This window comes from Cryptomeria japonica, chromosome 7, assembly GCF_030272615.1.
Source record: "Cryptomeria japonica chromosome 7, Sugi_1.0, whole genome shotgun sequence".
Lineage (NCBI taxonomy): Eukaryota > Viridiplantae > Streptophyta > Pinopsida > Cupressales > Cupressaceae > Cryptomeria > Cryptomeria japonica.
Genome location: NC_081411.1, coordinates 324,576,499 through 324,595,070, shown reverse-complemented (window position 1 = coordinate 324,595,070; position 18,572 = coordinate 324,576,499).

Here is an 18,572-nt window from a genome sequence, read left to right as displayed (position 1 = left end):
TTTGACACCTTCCATTCTTGCTACTGGTGTGAAAGTTTCACCATAATCTTCTCCTTCTTCTTGCACATAACCCTTGCAAACTAATCTTGCCTTGTTGCGAACTATAACACGATCTTCATTTAACATGTTTTTGAACACCCATTTAGTACCTATAACATTCTTATTTACCAGTCAAGGTTCTAGGGTCCAAGTTTTGTTCTTCTCAATTTGATCCAATTCCTCCTCCATAGCTTTAACCCAATGATCATCACCAAATGCCTCCTTAGCACTTATTGGTTCAATGGTGGAGATCATGTAAGAGTTCTCTCTTATTCTCCTTCTAGTTAGTACTCCAACATCTTTCTCCCCAATAATCTACTTAGGATTATGATTCAGTCTCATATATCTAGGAATAACATGATCATTCTCTTCAGGTTCTGCTTCTTCATTATCATCTTCTTCTGAATTTATTTGTTCTGGTTGAACAAGTGCATCAAGATTTGCTTTACCGGTTTCTGATTTAACAGTTTCAAGTTCCAAAAGCAAAATACAAGGATCTTCATCCTTTTTCTCTGAACTAGTTTCCTCTGAGACTTCAGGACATTCATCTACACGAACATCAACACACTCAACAATTCTTTGTGTCTGATTGTTGAAGCATTTGTAGGCCTTACTCTTGGTGGAATAGACAAGAAATATGCCTTCATCGCTCTTAGCTTCAAACTTGCTTGTTTAATCACCTCTCTTAATAAAACATTTGCTACCAAATATATTAAAATAGCTAACATCGGGTGATCCTCCATACCAATATTCATAAGGGGTCTTGTCCTTACCTCTTTTCACTAGAACTCGGTTCATTGTGTAGACAGTTGTACTTACACCTTCTTTTCAAAATGTTTTCACTATACCTCCTTGTATCAACATTGTCCTAGCAGCTTCAACCACTGGCCGGTTGTTCCTCTCTGCTATACTATTCTGCTATGGTATCCTTGGTGCAAAAAGCCATCGTTTGATACCATTCTCATCACAATACTTAGTGAACTCCACAGAAGTAAATTCACCGCCTTGATATGTTCTCAGACATTTTATCTTTTTGCCACTCTCTTTCTTAGCTAAGGCCCTGAATGCCTTGAACTTACCAAAAGCTTCATTCTTATCCTTCAATAATGTGACCCACATCATCCTTGAACAATCATCAGTGAAGATCATGAAATATTTGTCACCTTGAATGCTTATTGTTCTTATTGGTCCACATAGATCTGTATGAACCAAATCTAACAAGTGCTATGCTGAGAAGGACTTGCTCTTGAAAGTTGAAGAATTCATCTTTCCTAACTGACATTCTTTACAAAGAGCATTAACCGATTTGTCTAGTTGAGGTAGACCTCTTACTGTCTTGGACTTGCTCACTTTAACAATGTTATCAAAGTTTATATGATAAAATATCCTATGCCAAAGCCAACAATCATCTATTTTTGCAATCAAATAGTTTCTAACTTTAGGATTAAGATGAAACAAATTACCTCTGGTTTGTTTCCCGGTTGCAATCAATTTACCTTTGTTGTCAAAGATTTTACACATACCATTTCTAAACTCCAGTGGGTATCCTTTGCCATTAAGTTGTGCCACACTCAAAAGATTGTGCTTTAGACCTTCAACCCAATAAACATCATCAACACTTCTCTTCTCATTAAGAGAAATAACTCCCTTATCTTTAGCCATACAGGGTGAGTCGTTGCCAAATCTGACAACACTACCATCAATTTCCTTCAAGAAAAAAAAATTGCTCCGATCACCAGTCATATGATGTGAACAACCACTATCAATGATCCAATCATCAGAGTTATCCATCCTAGACACTAATGCCTTTTGGTATGATATCTCTTTCTTAATTGCTATAAACACAATAGCTTCACTAGGATCATCATTAGATTCTTCATCAGTGATACCATTGTCAACCACTATAAGATAGTCTCTCTCGCCTTTACCCTTATACTTCTTGAATTTGTCTCTCTTGTGTTCATTTTCACCATTTGGACAATTAGCTGCTATATGACCAATCTTGTTGCATGCAAAACATTTAAAGGTGGTTTACCTCTGTATTTTCCAGTACCTCTAGGTAGTCATTTTGCCAACAATGCTTCAAGCTCTACTAAACTATCTTCATCATCAACATCTTTGCTGGATCTAGATTCAGAGCAATGACAAGTGTCTTTGCTTTTTCTCACATATGGGTTAGAAATAGAAGCTTTGAATGCAGATTCTGATTTCTGTACACTACCATCATAACCTTTTAATTCAAAAGCAGTAAGTTTGCCAATGATAGAGTCAAGAGTTATCTGAGTTTTGTCAATGGATTTTAGATCATGAATAGTTGCAACTTAGATAGCATAGACCGGTAGCAGGGTTCTTAGTACCTTACTGATTACTGTGGCATCTTCCACTTTCCCCCCTGCATTCTTTATTTCACCAACTATCTCTTTTATCCTTTGACCATACTACTGGATATTCTCACTTTCAAACATTCTCATGTCATCAAACTTTCCTCTTAGGCTCTCTTCTTTAGCAATCTTAACATGTTCATCACCACTGTAAATCTCTTCAAGTTTTTTCCATACTTCATATGCAGTTTTAAGACCATGAACATCTACATATTCAGCATCAGTCAGGGAATTGATAATAGCCTCTAGTGCTTGATGATTTTCTTGTTCTTTCTTCTGATCATCAGTCAAAGTTCCAGTAGGTACAACATACTGAGTTTCTACATGATCCCAATACGGACTTCCCAGACTCTTGATGTAAATTTTCATTATGTCGCCCCATATCCTATAGTTGTCTTTGTTTAACTTTGGACCTTCCTTCTTCATCATGATCTACAAGATCTTTTCCTCAAGTTGTTAGGCTTTTAGATTTAAGAGGACTTGAGATGCTCTGATACCAATTGATGGTATGATGAAAGAATACGTATCTAGTAGATTACTAAGAGGGGGGGGGGGGGGGGGGTGAATCTACAAACTTCCCAAACTCAAATTCAATCACACAAAGTAAACTTTCACTGTCAAGATCAATACTCATAAGAATACTCAACATCAACTGGTTAACTGTTATAGCAACTTAACAATAAACATCAACATACTTCATCTCTCAATGATTTCGGTTATTATGCCTTATTTGAATAGTTAATCAAATCAACAAATAAGATCATAACCACAAAAAACATTCACCACATGACACAAATGTTTATACGTGGAAAACCCAAATAGGTAAAAACCACGGTGAGATGAGACTCACAAGATAGCTATCTGAACTCTTCTGAAGTTCGCCCTATTAGGAGTCAAGCCTGTTAAAGCTTTTACAATAAGTCCTGTTAAGAATTGATTCTGTTAGGAATCACCTGGTTAAGGGATTTTACAAATTACCTTGATAAAAAGAAAATACCCTGTTAGGAGTAACCTCGGTAGAGGGTTTGAGAATCCAAGCTAATGGACCACCTTTTTAGAGGATTTAGAAGTAACCAAGCTTGTTAGAGCTTACCCGGTTAGGGGATTTCAATTATGTTGTAATTGTTAGAAGACAACAAGTTTTCTTGATCTGTTTGAATAGCATTACATTTGCTTGATCAAATTCTTTTAAGCTTCAATCTAACTTTACTCAAACTGCAGATTCATTCTCCGGTTAGGCAACCACACACTCAACTAATTTCTGCCAACTTTGCCAACACCTTTACAAGCAACTTCATCGACCTTAAATACAAATCAATTAGGTCGGTAACACAACAAAAACCTAATTCTCTCATAGAGATTACAAACAAGTTGGTACAAGTGTGACCGTTGGATTTACATAGCAATCTATACACATTCTTCAAGGAAATTTCAATTGCTCCATGATCACCGCTTCATTGGACTTGTAACTCATCACACACTTTGTATTAGATGCAATCCACTTTGCTCAATCCCTAGACAATCAAACAAACTAACAAACATGCCAAAACAATCTGAACTTATCTTCATACAATGACCACACGTGTCACCATCATTACCGCTCAATCATTAGATCTTAAGCCAACATACTTGATCGGTTAGGGTTTAACAAAACAACAACTGGTAGGGTTTACCAGTTACATTGCATAGAAAGGATTTAACCTTATACATCGATTTACTGGTTCAACTTACATACTTACATAACGGTTTACAACATCTTCCTCAAAGCTCTTCCTACTGGTTACAAGATAATATCAATAACAACAATATCGACAATATTATAAATACCATTACCGATTCAATTGACATCAATGACAACATAACATATCATTCATGCAATCTCCATGCAAATGCTAATAGACCCTTTCTATTATACAACTTGTTCATTGTAAATCAATGGTAAAGAATGTAAAAAGAAATGCAAGAAGCTAAATGATGATTCATGGCTATGCCCTAGATGCCAAACAATAGTACCTGAATGCAACTATAAATATTTGTTACAAATGAAACTTCAAGATGCAACAGGCAGTCTTTGGGATAATGTATTTGACGAGGTTGGCAACCAATTATTGGGTACTACTGCCAAGGAAATGTATATGCTGTAGTATGATATGTCTATAAAAGAAACACCACAGTTTGTAATTAAAAGAGCTATGTTGATACACTACAACTTTACGCTCTTGGTTTCCACTGAAACATATAATTCCGAATGTAGATTGAAAGTAACAATTACCAAACTAGATAAGGTTGATTATGAAGTTGAATGCATCAATTTGCTTGCAGAAATCACTCAGATGGGTGTAATTACATGATTCCATGCTCCAGAAAAAATAGTTTTTTTTTGTTGTGTTTCATAAACTTTGTTCAGCTTCTTTGCATGAATTTGTCACAAATACACAATATTGTCTTCATTGGAGCTCTCTTTTTCTTGTTCAAAAACACTAGTGTGTCACATATGGAGCCCATACAATTCCCATCTTGTTTCACATTGTTTTTTGGGGCCCTTGCCCACAACTATTATTGATTATTATTTTGTTTGATTACAAATTATTGTTCCAATACTACAGTTTGTTGAGTGCCTATTTTCATGCCCCCTTTTATTATTTGAGTCTTATATTCCAACAAGAATTTAGCATTATTATTTAAAAAATATTGTAGATATCCATAATAAGATTTATATATACATCTGTACACATGACCTTTTTTCCCTGTGCATTTATGCATATGCAGACATATGCATGTGTGCAAACAAAAATTGTGTGACTGTTTGGCTCGCAAAAAACAATTATGCTCCTACATTCATGTACTGCTCCATTAATATGTTTGCATGTGTATAGATGCATATAGATCTAGTTGTGTGCATGTGCATATATAAATTTTATTTCCCCTGTGCTTTGCTTCGAAACAATGATTCCACATTTTAAATTGGCCTTGTTATATTTTCAGCCATACTTTAATTCATTTATGCTATTTTTACAAGAAAGATACTCGCAATATGTCTATGCCAATATTCTACTTTTACATTATTGAACTGTCTTTCCTTCTGAAATAGATAATTACATTTTAAGCACTTCAAATCTGCATAATTCTTGTACTCTGTCCAATCTTGCTTATTGTTTGAAATTATAGAAGTACCCTTCAACATTTTACTATTCCACTCTAAGAATATTTTGTCATCTTTCCATTGTTGTGACCTCCCCTCGAGCGTAGGCCTCCTTTTTAATAAAACGAAAAACACATCCTTCCTATTGACTACATGTTACTTCGACATTTGCATTTGCTTTCCACTTTCACAACTACGACATTAATGTATGACTATCATAAACATGAAAGAATTGTATATTTATTGCTTGTCTCTACTGAATATTGTTAAGTATAGTTATGTATATGACTATTCAAGTCTAGGAAAAAAAAAAGGTTGTATTCCTGCTTCTATGTACTCCTTCATTAATATGTTTGAATGTGTATAGTTGGATATAGATCTAATTGTAAACTGATTTTGTGCATGTGCATATATATTTTATTGCTGCTATGCTTTGGCTGAAAATGCAAATTTCACATTTAAAATTACATTCTTATGTTTTGGACCACACTTAAATTGATCTTTGTTAATTTTCTACAAGAAAAATGGTCACAATATTTGTATCTTAATATTGTGCTTATACTCTAATGAACTGTCTTTCCTTTCAGAAAAGATAATTGCATTTCAAACACTGCCTATGTGCATAATTTTTGTATTCTATCCAAAATTGTATATTATTTGAAATTATAGAAATGCTCTCCAATGTTTTATTATTGCAGCCTTGCACTCTTTTGTCTTCATCTTTTCTTTTCAGTGCCATGACCTCCCCTCAAGCACAAGCTTGTTTTTTTAACCAAAAAAACACATCGTGCCTGCTTCTTCCATTTTACTTTGTCATTTCCATTTACTTTTCAATTTCACAAGTATGACATTAATGTATGGTCATCATAAACATGAAAAGACTGTATACTTATTGCTCATATCTAATGAATATTTATTGCTTATGCATCTAAAGTTGTTTAATCTACATTTTTGTTCCAGAAATAGATGGATCCTCCTGAATGCTTGATTATATTATTTGATTATATGTTTCAATTCTACATTTGATTCATTTCTTCATTGCCCTTGTGTTCATAATTAGTACATATATACACTCACACACACATACTTGCATTTTACTTTGTCATTTCCATTTGCTTTTCACTTTCACAGCTATGACATTAATGTATGGCTATCATAAACATGAAAAGGTTGTATACTTATTGCTCATGTCTAATGAATATTTATTGCTTCTGCATCTAAAGTTGTTCAATCTACAATTTTGTTCTAGAAATAGATGGAACCTCTTGAATGTTTGATTATATTATTTGATTATTTGTTTCGATTCTACTTTTGATTCATTTGTTCATTACCTTTGTGTTCATAATTAGTACATATATACACTCACACACACATACACACAATCATATATATATTTAGACAGAGAGCCAAAGACAATTAAATATATATGTACACACACACACGCGCGCGCACGCGCACACATATATAATGCAAAAAGCTCCAGGAAAAGCACTTTGTCGAGGTGCATTCCTTATTGGAGTGTTATGCATACAAACCAATATTTTCTACATCTTCTATTGGCAGAGGAAGGGTGGAGAGCCATTGGAAGGGAATTGGGGTTCTACTGATTGAAGATTGCTAATTATTTTTGAATTTGCCAAAAAAAAACACAAATAAAGAAAATATAACTGTATATTTGCATATATATATGTGTGTGTGTGTGTGTGTGTGTGTGTGTGTGTGTGTGTGTGTGTGTGTCTCACTATGGGTATTAATATATATCTTTCTCTACATATATCTGCCCACACACACACACACACACACACACACACACACACACACACACACACACACACTCACACAAACACACACACACACGTGCGCGCGCATGCATAAAGAACAAAAAATACACTTCGCCGAGGTGCATACCTTGTTGCAGTATCATATATGTTACAATCTTATATATTTGTATATATATATATATATATATATATATATATACATATATACATATATATATATATACATGTCAACACACACACACACACACAAAACAAAAATCTCCAAGAAAAGCACTTTGCCGAGGTGCATTACTTATTGGAGTGCTATGCATACAAACCAATATTTTCTACATCTCCTATTAGCGGAGGAAGGGTGGAGAACCATTGGAATGGAATTGGGGTTCTACCAATTGAAGATTGCCGATTGTTTTTAAATTTACAAAAAAAAACTCAAATAAAGAAAATATATGTGTGTGTGTATATATATATATATCTCACTATGTGTATTAATATATATATCTTTATCTACATATATCTACCCATATATATGCACACATACACACCCTCACTCACACACACACACACACACACACACACACACACACACACAAACACACACATGAGTGTGTGTCTATGTGTGTGTGTATGTGCACCACCCCCCCGCCCTGTCCCCCCTAAGGAACAAAATTTGCACTTGGTCGAGGTGCATACCTTGTTGCAGTACCATGCATGTTACAATATTTATTTCATCTTCAATCAACGAAGGGGGGTGGAGAACCATTGGAAGGGAATTGGGGTTATATTGATTGAAGATTGCCAATTGTGTTCAGCTTTGCAAAAAAAAATAAAAAATGCTACATACATAACATTCATTTTCATGAATAGCCATGCTTTTTCACTTTCCTCTAACTACATAGCTCCCATCCTCACCAATTTCCATTCCAAAACCCCTCAAATGTGTACATGTACCTATACATGTGTATTTTTCTATATATGTGCATATCCACTTACCCTAGGTTCATAACTTGTTCCCTTTCCATGCATACAACAATATTTCCTTCACCTCTCTTCAACAAAAAAAACTACTTAAATTTACAAAATGACAAATAGTGTCATGTACATGACTTTCATCTTCATCAGTTGCCATTCTAATGGGATTTCATGCTTCAATATCTTTCAAATATCCATTGATGCTGCTATGCAATAATCTAATTTGAAAAAGGCTAAAAAGAAAGAAAAGAATACATAAAGAAGAAATCTCAAAAAGGCGTCGAATCAAGTGCCAAAATGAGAAAAACACCTCCAATATATTGCAACCATTGTCGTAGTTGGAAGCAACCCAGTTTCAGCTTCTCGGCATAGACCGAGCATTGTATCCTGACCATGAAATTCATCAACGACCTACATTGTAGCCCCATGAACTTGTTACACCAATGTCTAATCCTTTCAACTCTCTTGAATTTACAGATGCATTGACCACTTTTCGAAGACGGATTGATACCTTGTCAAACCTGCATATGTGTGAAGCTTGTAAAGAAATGTATATTGGTATTTTGATCAAGATGCTACAATGAAAAGGGCATTCATCACTTCTCAGGTGCAAACAATATGGCTCCTGGTGAACAACCAATTATTTTAAAAAGGCTTACCCAAGTAGAGGAAATGATTATAGCAAGGGTTGCTCCAGTTTTGCAATTTAGCCATGCAAGAGGAGGTCAATACAAATATATAGGACACACTATCAATTTCCCCCAAGACGTTTTAGAAATAGCTACTGCTTTGTCGTGCAAATTGCAACAATTAGAAATGCTTATTATTCAAAGATCGAGCTTGGAAGGGAAAAATTATGATTGCTATGTAAACAAGTTTCATGTTATGGATGCATTAAATTACAAAATCCAACATGACCATTACTACAATGATGTTATAATTGATTTTGATGCAACAAACTTATTTCCAGAGACAACTAATGACATATCAGATTTACTGCATGTATTTGAAGATTGCGTTGAACAACCATCAATCCCAACAACTCAAGAAACATCAATTGATAATGATGGAATTAAATTAGAAGGCACATCATCATTTATTTCAAAAATGACATGTTCAACCCATGAGTTAGATGCCATTAAAAATATGTTGCAGCTACAGACTGATGACAACAATGTAATAGTTTGGCCTGAAATAACTAGCTCTCCCATAAATGAATACAACACTGAAGGATTGTTTGCTATGGCTTTCCCTACCAAGATTGCATGAATATGCTTTGCACTTGATAAGATATTACGACCAAAGATTTGGGCAGCATGTTAGATTCAGGTATTATCTTTATAATCTAATTATGAGACACTATTCACAACAATCAACTATTGTTTTCACAAGGGCCAATTTGGAAGAATCTTTACCAACTACTTTGCAAGCTTTGCGGCAACGATTGAAAGATACACCTTAAGATGAATTGCCAAAACAATTGATGCACTTTGCAGCTTCATTGCGGGGCACTCGAGCATATTGGAGTAGATCTCGTATAAACCTAACTACAATGATATACCAATTTTGAACACCCACATTATTTTTCACATTGAGTTCAGTAGATACAAAGTGGCGAGACCTACACAAATTATTCTCTACATACTCCTCCACGAATTTGCAACCAACAAGGAAACAATCCATAGAGAATGTTGTTTGCAATCCTCACATTACAACATTATACTTGCATTTTAGATTTGCAATCTTTTGTGAAAAGGTTATAAAGAAACTTTTCAAGTCAAAAGACCATTGGTATCGGTACAAATGGCAGCATTGTGGCTCAACACACATTCATGGATTTCTATGGTTGCCTGTTGCACCTAATATGGATAGCATTGATTGGACAAATTGTGAGCATATTCAAACAACAAAGTGCTTCTTTGGCAGATACGTTACAACATGGAATCCTCCTAGTGAAGTTGATCGATCTAATCTACTGTATACTGCTTCGATATTTGACCCATGCTTGGCTGATACAAACCATATTTTGTCTATTGACCCATTCTCGGATTATGAGGAGTTGGTCAATGTTGTTCAATGACATACAAAATGCTCAAAACATACTTTCTTGAAAAAAAAAGCCCCACATTTCACTGTTGATATAAAGCTCCATGGCCTGAACAACAAATTTCAACATTGACTATTGATAATGACCAGAGGCCATGTTATCAACCGATAAGGAATGATAGCCGCTTGAATATTCACAACCCAATAATGCTTGCAATATGGCAAGAAAATGTAGATTGCCAGCCCATTTATTCCAAAAAGGTTGTTCTCCAATATATCTCTAAATATGCTTCCAAATCAGAATGCAAATCAAAAAGCTATGTTGACATACTCAAAAAAGTATTCGTTGTAACTAATAGTGAAGATACCATTTTATTAGCCTATCAAAGATTTAGGATGGGGATAGTTGTTTATTGAGACATTAGTGCATAAGAAACTTGTCATATGTTGCAAAATCTACTATTGATCAGTTGTAGCCGTCATTTTATCTCACTCAATGTTGGTAACAAGGTTTTCCAACATGCTGCCAATTCAAAGGACAATACCGAACTTTGTATATCTTATATACATGCATATATGCAAAGGCCAATTTAATTAGAGCACATGCCATTGCTACAATCAACACAACAATTTTCATACAATAAACAATGAAAAAAAGACAAATGGAAAAAACAACAAAAGTAGGCAATTATAACTGTTTACCCACAATTCAAATGCTCACCCAATGAGGATAGCAATGAATTTGAAACATATTGTTGGAGTGAGTTGATCCTATACAAACCATTTCGACATATTGCTACAGATATATGAATATCTAAAGACCAAATCATTACAAATTGGAAGTTATTGAACACAACTGGTTACTTGTGTTGGCATGCTAATGGCATTGAATAAGACTATACAATATAAAATGATGGAGACTTTGATGATGGTGATTTCCAACAATCATAAAACATGGACCAATATGAATGAGAGTACCTTTCAAAAATGTGTGCTTCAAACAAGTTTGATAAAAATGACTTACATATGCTAGGTAGATATGATTGTGATATTAATTTCAATTGGAACACCACCAAACTCTCTGATCAGCTTGACAATGCTGCTGTTAATTTCATACCTGCAAAAAAACTAGATTTCCAGCCTGGTTTTCGCCAGACAATCTCTTTAGATACTATTGTTGTTCATTTAGCAACAAAACAACAAGTTTCCCTCGACATTATACTTTCCCATTATGCAGCTAATCATACCGTCCCACCTTTTCGGATGATTATATGGGGAACTACAAGCACTGGCAAATCCTACCTAATTGAATGCATAAGAAAGGAATTGAACATATTCTCTAATGCCAAAAGCAATCTATTGCTTGTATTGGCACCAACAGGTGTTTCCACATATAACATTCAAGCAACAACAATCCATGCTACATTGTATATCATTATAGTAATGCTGCGGGAGAAGGGAGCGACTTTGAATTTGAATTTAGGGCAGGGCGGGAAACCCTGCAATGGACAAGTGAACCAAGGGGAGAAAGGAAAGGATGATTCCTAGGACTTCCCTGATTCCTCTAAGCCGAATGGAAAAGATCTGGTGGATGGGGACTCACATGCAAGCGACAAGCTTATTGATCGTGATGGGGAAAATGGAGAATCATGTGCTGGAGACATTCCAAGGCAGGGACCTGTTCGAAGGGACAACGGTCGGTCTTGGACTTCTCTATTTGGTGTCAAACCAAGTGGAAAGTCCTTTCTCTCTCTCTAGTTCATAATATCTCAGACCCAGAAAAAGGTAGATTTTCTATTGAAATTCTAGACCCAGTTATTAAGCACAATATTAACCTTATGGCAATGACATTGGTTGGAAAGTTTTTGGGCCCGAGGCTAAATATTGATGTTGTTAGGGCGTTTGCTAAATGCAAATGAGCACTTAAAGGTCAAGTGGAGATCACTCCTATGTCCAAAGGGGCGATGTCTATGGCTTTCTCATGTAAGGAAGACATGGCAAGGGTGCTCTGTGACGACCCTTGGCTGATCGGTAAATCAACACTCGCTTTGCAAAAAAGGATGCTTAAGATGGACCTAAATGAATCCTTGCTTGTACAAGCTCCTATTTGGGTCAAACTACCAGGACTTCCCTTAGAGTTCTGGGTGGAAGATGTCTTTAAAGGAATCGCTAGTTCCTTCGGTGAACTCCTTTCTATGGATCCTATCACAACTACTAGAAGAAGACTTACCTTTGCTAGGATATGTGTTGGAGTTATGCAAGGCACAAACATGCCCCTATCCATTGAGATTAACTCTAGATTGGGAAAATGGATGTAACCAATGGAATATAAAAGTGTCCCTTTTACTTGTTTTCATTGTAAAAAATTGGGACATATGATAGTTCTGATACTTAATGTAAGTACAAATCCAATAGCCAACAAGATGAGAGGGGGTGGGGGGTGAATCATACAAACTTAATCATCCATAAAAACATCAGATTCAACCTCAGTAACATATACTTTAGTAATATAACAAAAACTGTTAAACATGTAAACTCAAAAGCATATAAACATCATAAACCTCATAACACCAGATTTAACGTGGAAACCCAAATAAGGAAAAACCACTGTGAGATTTCGGACCCACTAAGAAATATACTCTTCTAGATTTTACTTGGTTAAAAGCAAATCCTGTTAAAGATTACAAACACATTGCTAGATGTGACCTGGTTAAGGGATTTCCCTCAGATATGTTAGGATCTTCACCTTGTTAGAAGTGACCTTGTTAAAGGATTTCAAACACTCAATCATAATGTCACCTTGCTAGAGGGTTTTACAAATAAGACTGTTAAGTCCACTCGGTTAAGAGATTTTCTGTCACTTTCACAAAATAACAGTAATAAAAATCTATCTGCAACTTCACATCTAAAATGCTAAAGCAGATTCTTATTTGTTCAATACAATCTAGACATATAACTAATCTTGTCCATCTGCTGGGCTTCTATACTCTGTTATTCAAACAGGTCTTCAAGCTTCTATGCTCGGTAATCACTATGTAGCATCCTTGTGCATACACTTGCCCGCATACATTGTTTATCAACAGTTTCCTATTTATAAACAATTAGCTAACCGCTTAATCTCCTTGATCACATTTCCCATGATCAATCATAGCCATCAGATCTTCAAACTTGTCTAGGTTCAATGCATCTTTTGATCTGAAAACGTTTTACCCCGCCTAAGAACTTGCACATATTTCTTGGAACTTGTGCCAAGGTATTGCGGTTCAATCTGCATTGTAGATCTTCATGCCAACTTTCCTTTGCCATAGATTCTTTAACAAACTATATTTACGACATACCAATCATTTAATCAGTTCCAGCTCATCAGCTTCCTTCATTAAATAATGCATGTAAACATTTAATGCATTCTGTTATAGATTGGTTACCACTTGATTACAACTCGGTAAATACTAAACTTTACTCAGTAGACATTCCGCCTTCATTAATTGATAGCGATAACCTTAGGGTTTACTGACTAGGTTCTTTGCTTGATAACATAGTATAGTATTAACCTTTACAATTTACAACATATGTATGATGCAAAAACAATCTAAACATCATGATCTCATCATTGTCTGACTCGGTAATAGTTGCCCATTGAATACCTTATTCATCCTCTTATTCATCATATTCTTTCCGTGTCTTTTACCAACATCTTTATATTCTTAAAATCATACTTCTCAAGATATGGCAACATCATACTGAATTAGAAAATCAATTTCTTGACATCAATGACAAAATAATAATATCAAGACAGTAAACATCCTTAATCAGTTATATCCATAATCATCAACAACCTTCTCAATATCCTTATTGAAATGCCAACAATCTTTCATTGTCTATTATAATGCTATATTGCCAACAACATATAACAAGGAAATGCCCTCTTTAGGTTGTCAAAGAGAAAGAAAAGAAAGAAAAGGCAATGCAATGAAAAGAAAAAAACCTTGTTAAGCAACCCAAGAGCTCCGAAAAAGAGAAAATGATTGAAGACGCCCAAAGTGTCATCATCTTTGAAACGGTAGAACAACAAGAGAATATAAATGTGGAAAACCTAGAAAAACCTTTGCTTGAAGATGGTAAAGAGGATCAGACATGCAAAGAAGAGAGAGAACAACAAGATATCAATCAGGAGGATCAACAAAGTGATAACCTAGAAGGTGGAGAAATTCAGGTGGTGTTACAGAACAAGGAGGAAGCAAATTCAAATCACATTATGGAAAACACCACCAGAGACGACCCTAGAATTGACTATGAGGAAGCCCATAAGTGTTTGATCCTTGGAGGAATCTCGTTGTCAGAATCACAACAATTAGTGGAGATGGTGAAATCCACCTTCCAGCAGTCACTAACAACCTCATCACTTAATATAAGTGCTAAGTGGGTTGAGGTTGAAGATGTTGACTAGAAGATAACCACCCAAAATATTCAAGAGGAAGATTGCCAGACAAGTGAAGTAGCGGATTGAAAGAGAGGGGGGAAAAAAGGGCTGAAATATACCCTTCATGCTACCCCAGTCAAGACAAGAAACCGGACCAAAGGTGACACAGGATTTAACCCCTCTCCTCCTAGGAGGAAAAAAGCAAGCCAGATCAAAGATCAAGAGGCAAGCAAGAATATAGCGGATGGCACTCAATTGACCATCCATGAGGTATGTTCCCTAGTTATTTCATGGAATATTTGTGGATTGAAGAGTCCACATAAACAAGATGTTCTTAGAAACTTAGTCAGAGAACATAAACCAGACATTGTTATTATCTAAGAAACTAAAATGACAAAAGAGAAAGTAGAAAAGATAAAGCTTTTTAAGGATGGGGAAGTCCTTGGTGTTAGCTCTGATGGTGCTTCTAGGGGCATTGCCATTTTCTGCAATCTAAGGTGTGTTTCTAGGGAGTTTGTCAAGCAGGATAGCAATTTGGCTTTTATCAGGTTTCATCACATTGGGGATGGCACCTCTTTGCTCCTTACCAATATTTATGTCCCTAATAATAGACTTGGTAGAAGTAAAATTTGGAAGAAGCTGGAAGCTATTCAGGCTCTTTATAAGGATGAAATGTGGATTGTTATGGGGGACTTCAACATCCCTCTCATGATAACGAGAAGTTTGGAGGTGTCCCTTCTCAATTAGATAGTAGAATGGATCTTTTGAACTTTATCAACAACTAGGGTCTGCATGATATTGATCTCCAAGGGGATAATTTTACCTGGATGAACAGGGGGATGGGGGAAGATCTCATTCAAGTCAGACTTGACAGGGCCCTTATTTCTAATGAGTGGTTTAACCATTATCAATTCTCCCTATCGACCATCTCTAGGATTGATTCTGACCACTTCCTTGTGGTTTTTGTTGCTAATAATTCAATTGTTAAAAGAAACTTCCCATTTAGATTTGAAAGGATGTGGCTAGACCATCCTAACCTTGAGAAGGCCATTGAGATGCAGTGGTCTATTGATGTCAAAGAAACTGCTATGTATAGAATGGCTAAAAAATTAAGGTATGTGAAAGATAATATTAAAAAATGGAACAAGGAGGTTTTCGGGGATTTGTTTGCTACCAAGTCCAGAACCCAACTGGAACTCAAGGAAATGCAGGATAAAATCCAAACTAGTGGATACAATGAAGTATCAATTAGGGAGGAAAATGAAGTGCTTGTGAAGTACCATAAGATTATCATAAGAGAAGAATAATTCTGGAAACAAAGGTCTAGATCTCTATGGCTTAAAGTTGGGGATAGAAACACCAGATTCTTCCATATGACTTATATGAAACACAAGGTTGCAAATAGAATCTCAAAGCTGAGAATTGGGGGAATTGAAACTAGGAAGGATGATGAGATTGGGAAGGAAGCTAAGAACTTTTGCATTTCCCTCCTCTTGGCTGATAGTGATCTGGATGGTCTTTCTAAGAGAGCTCTCTTAGAGAAAATTCCTTCAATCATTAATGAGGTTCAGAACAAGGCTTTGGTGGCCATTCCTTCTGAGGAGGAAGTTAAAAAACCAGTTTTTTCTTTTGATGGTAATAAAACCCCAGGCTCGAATGACTTTTTGCTATTCTTCTTTCAAGCCTTTTGGGACATCCTTAAAAGTGATGTGGTGAAAGGTGTGCAAGAGTTTTTTGGGGCTAGAATTATCTTAAAGGAACTCAATGCTACTTTCTTGGTTTTGATTCCCAAATGCCCTAGGGATGACTCTATGGATAAGTTCTGTCCGATAAGCTTATGCAATTCGTTTTGTAAAATCATTTCTAAGGTGGTGACAGACATACTGCTAAGGATTCTTCCTTTGATAATTTCATCCCAACAAAGTGGATTTGTTCCCAGAAGACAAATCCTTGACTCTATCATTTCTATCTATGAAAACATTCATTCATTGGTGGATTAAAAGAAAATAAGGCTTTCTAATGAAGTTGGATATGTCAAAAGCCTATGACCGTGTTGACTGGAGCTTCTTGGGTAAGGTGCTTGGTGCTTTCGGCTTTGGTGCTAGGTTTATTCAGTTGATCAATCAACTTATCTTGACCCCTTCTTTCTATGTTATTGTGAATGGTTTGCCTTCCCCCTTCTTCAAAACTTCTAGGGGCATCAGGTAGGGGGATCCCATATCCCTATTCTCTTCATCATTTTGGCTGATTGTCTGGGTAGATTTATTAGCAAATTTGTTTCTCTGGGGCTTCTTTGTGGTATCTCCCCCTCTTCTGGTTTTAGAGCCTGTACCCACCAACAATTTGTAGATGATACCATCTTAATGGGTACTTCATCTATCAAAGAAGTGTCCAACTTGAAGAACCTTCTCAATACTTATAGTTCGGCTTCGGGTCAAACAATCAATTGGGAGAAAAGCTCTATTTTCCTCTTCAACACCCTGAAGGACAAACAGATGAGGATGACCCAGATCCTTGGGTGCCAAATTGGTAAGCCTCCTTCTATGTACCTTGGTCTCCCTTTTGGTATGAAACCTTTAGAGCTGTTTTGGAATAGTCTTATGGATAGATTCAGTAAGAAGCTGGTTGGTTGGAAAGGTACCCTTCTTAGTCAAGCTGGAAAAATCTTCTCTCCAGAGTCTTCCGGTGTATGCTTTAAACCTCTTCAAAATTCTTGGAAAATTTGTTGAACCTATTGAGAAAATTCAAAAAGCTTTCCTTTGGTCTGGGGTTGAGGAGAAGAAGAGAATGACTCTCATAGTCTTGGATAATGTGTATAAACCCAAAAAGAAGGGGTTTGAGTTTAATAAATATTAGAACCTTGAACAAAACTCTTCTTGCCAAACAAATCTATAGAACCTATCAGGGAAATGGAGAATGGAATGATATCTGGAAGGCTAAGTACTTACGGGAGATTCCCACCATAGAAGATTTCCTTGCCTTTGATCAGATTCCAAGTGGCTCTTCTATTTGGAACAATATTATCCATGCTAAAGGTATTGTTAGTTTAGGCAATGTCTAGGCCATAGGTGATGACGAGAAGGTAGATTTTTGAGATGATGCTTGGATTGGAGGAGCCCCTCTTAATAAGTGTGTCTCTCAGATGCTCATCCAAAATTATAAGGAGAAGTTCGGTGCTAAAGTAACTGATTACCTGGAAAGATCAAAAGTGGGTGGACCTCATCTCTATTTATCCCAACCTAAAGAAGGTAAACTTAATTATAAACCATGCAATCTTAAATACTAGAAGGGAATACCACATGGTGTGGAGCGGGACCTCTTCAAGGACCTATTCTGTTTCATCTGCTGTCTTTTTGTTGGCTTAGTCCCAAGACCCTACTCCTTGTTGGGCTAAGGCATGGTATCCAGGTTTGACTCCTCAAATAAATATCTTTTTATGGATTCTTTTGCAAAATAATATTCTAACTACTGATAATTTGAGAAAGAGGGGCTTCAGTATCCCCAATAGATGCTATCTTTGTCTCAATAATGAGGAATCTATGAACCATACTTTTATACACTGTCCTTTTGTCCTTCCAATCTAGGGGATGTTTTTTCAACTTTGGGGGTTGAATTAGGCTTTCCCAAAGGAGATTCAAGACTGTTTCAGAAACTGGCACTACACTACCAATAATCCGACCATAAGAAATTTATGGAATTTTTCCTTTGCTCATATCTTTTGGGGTATATGGAAAGAGAGGAATAACAGATTATTCAGGAATGATATTAACACCTCTGAAGTGGTGTGGGCCAAG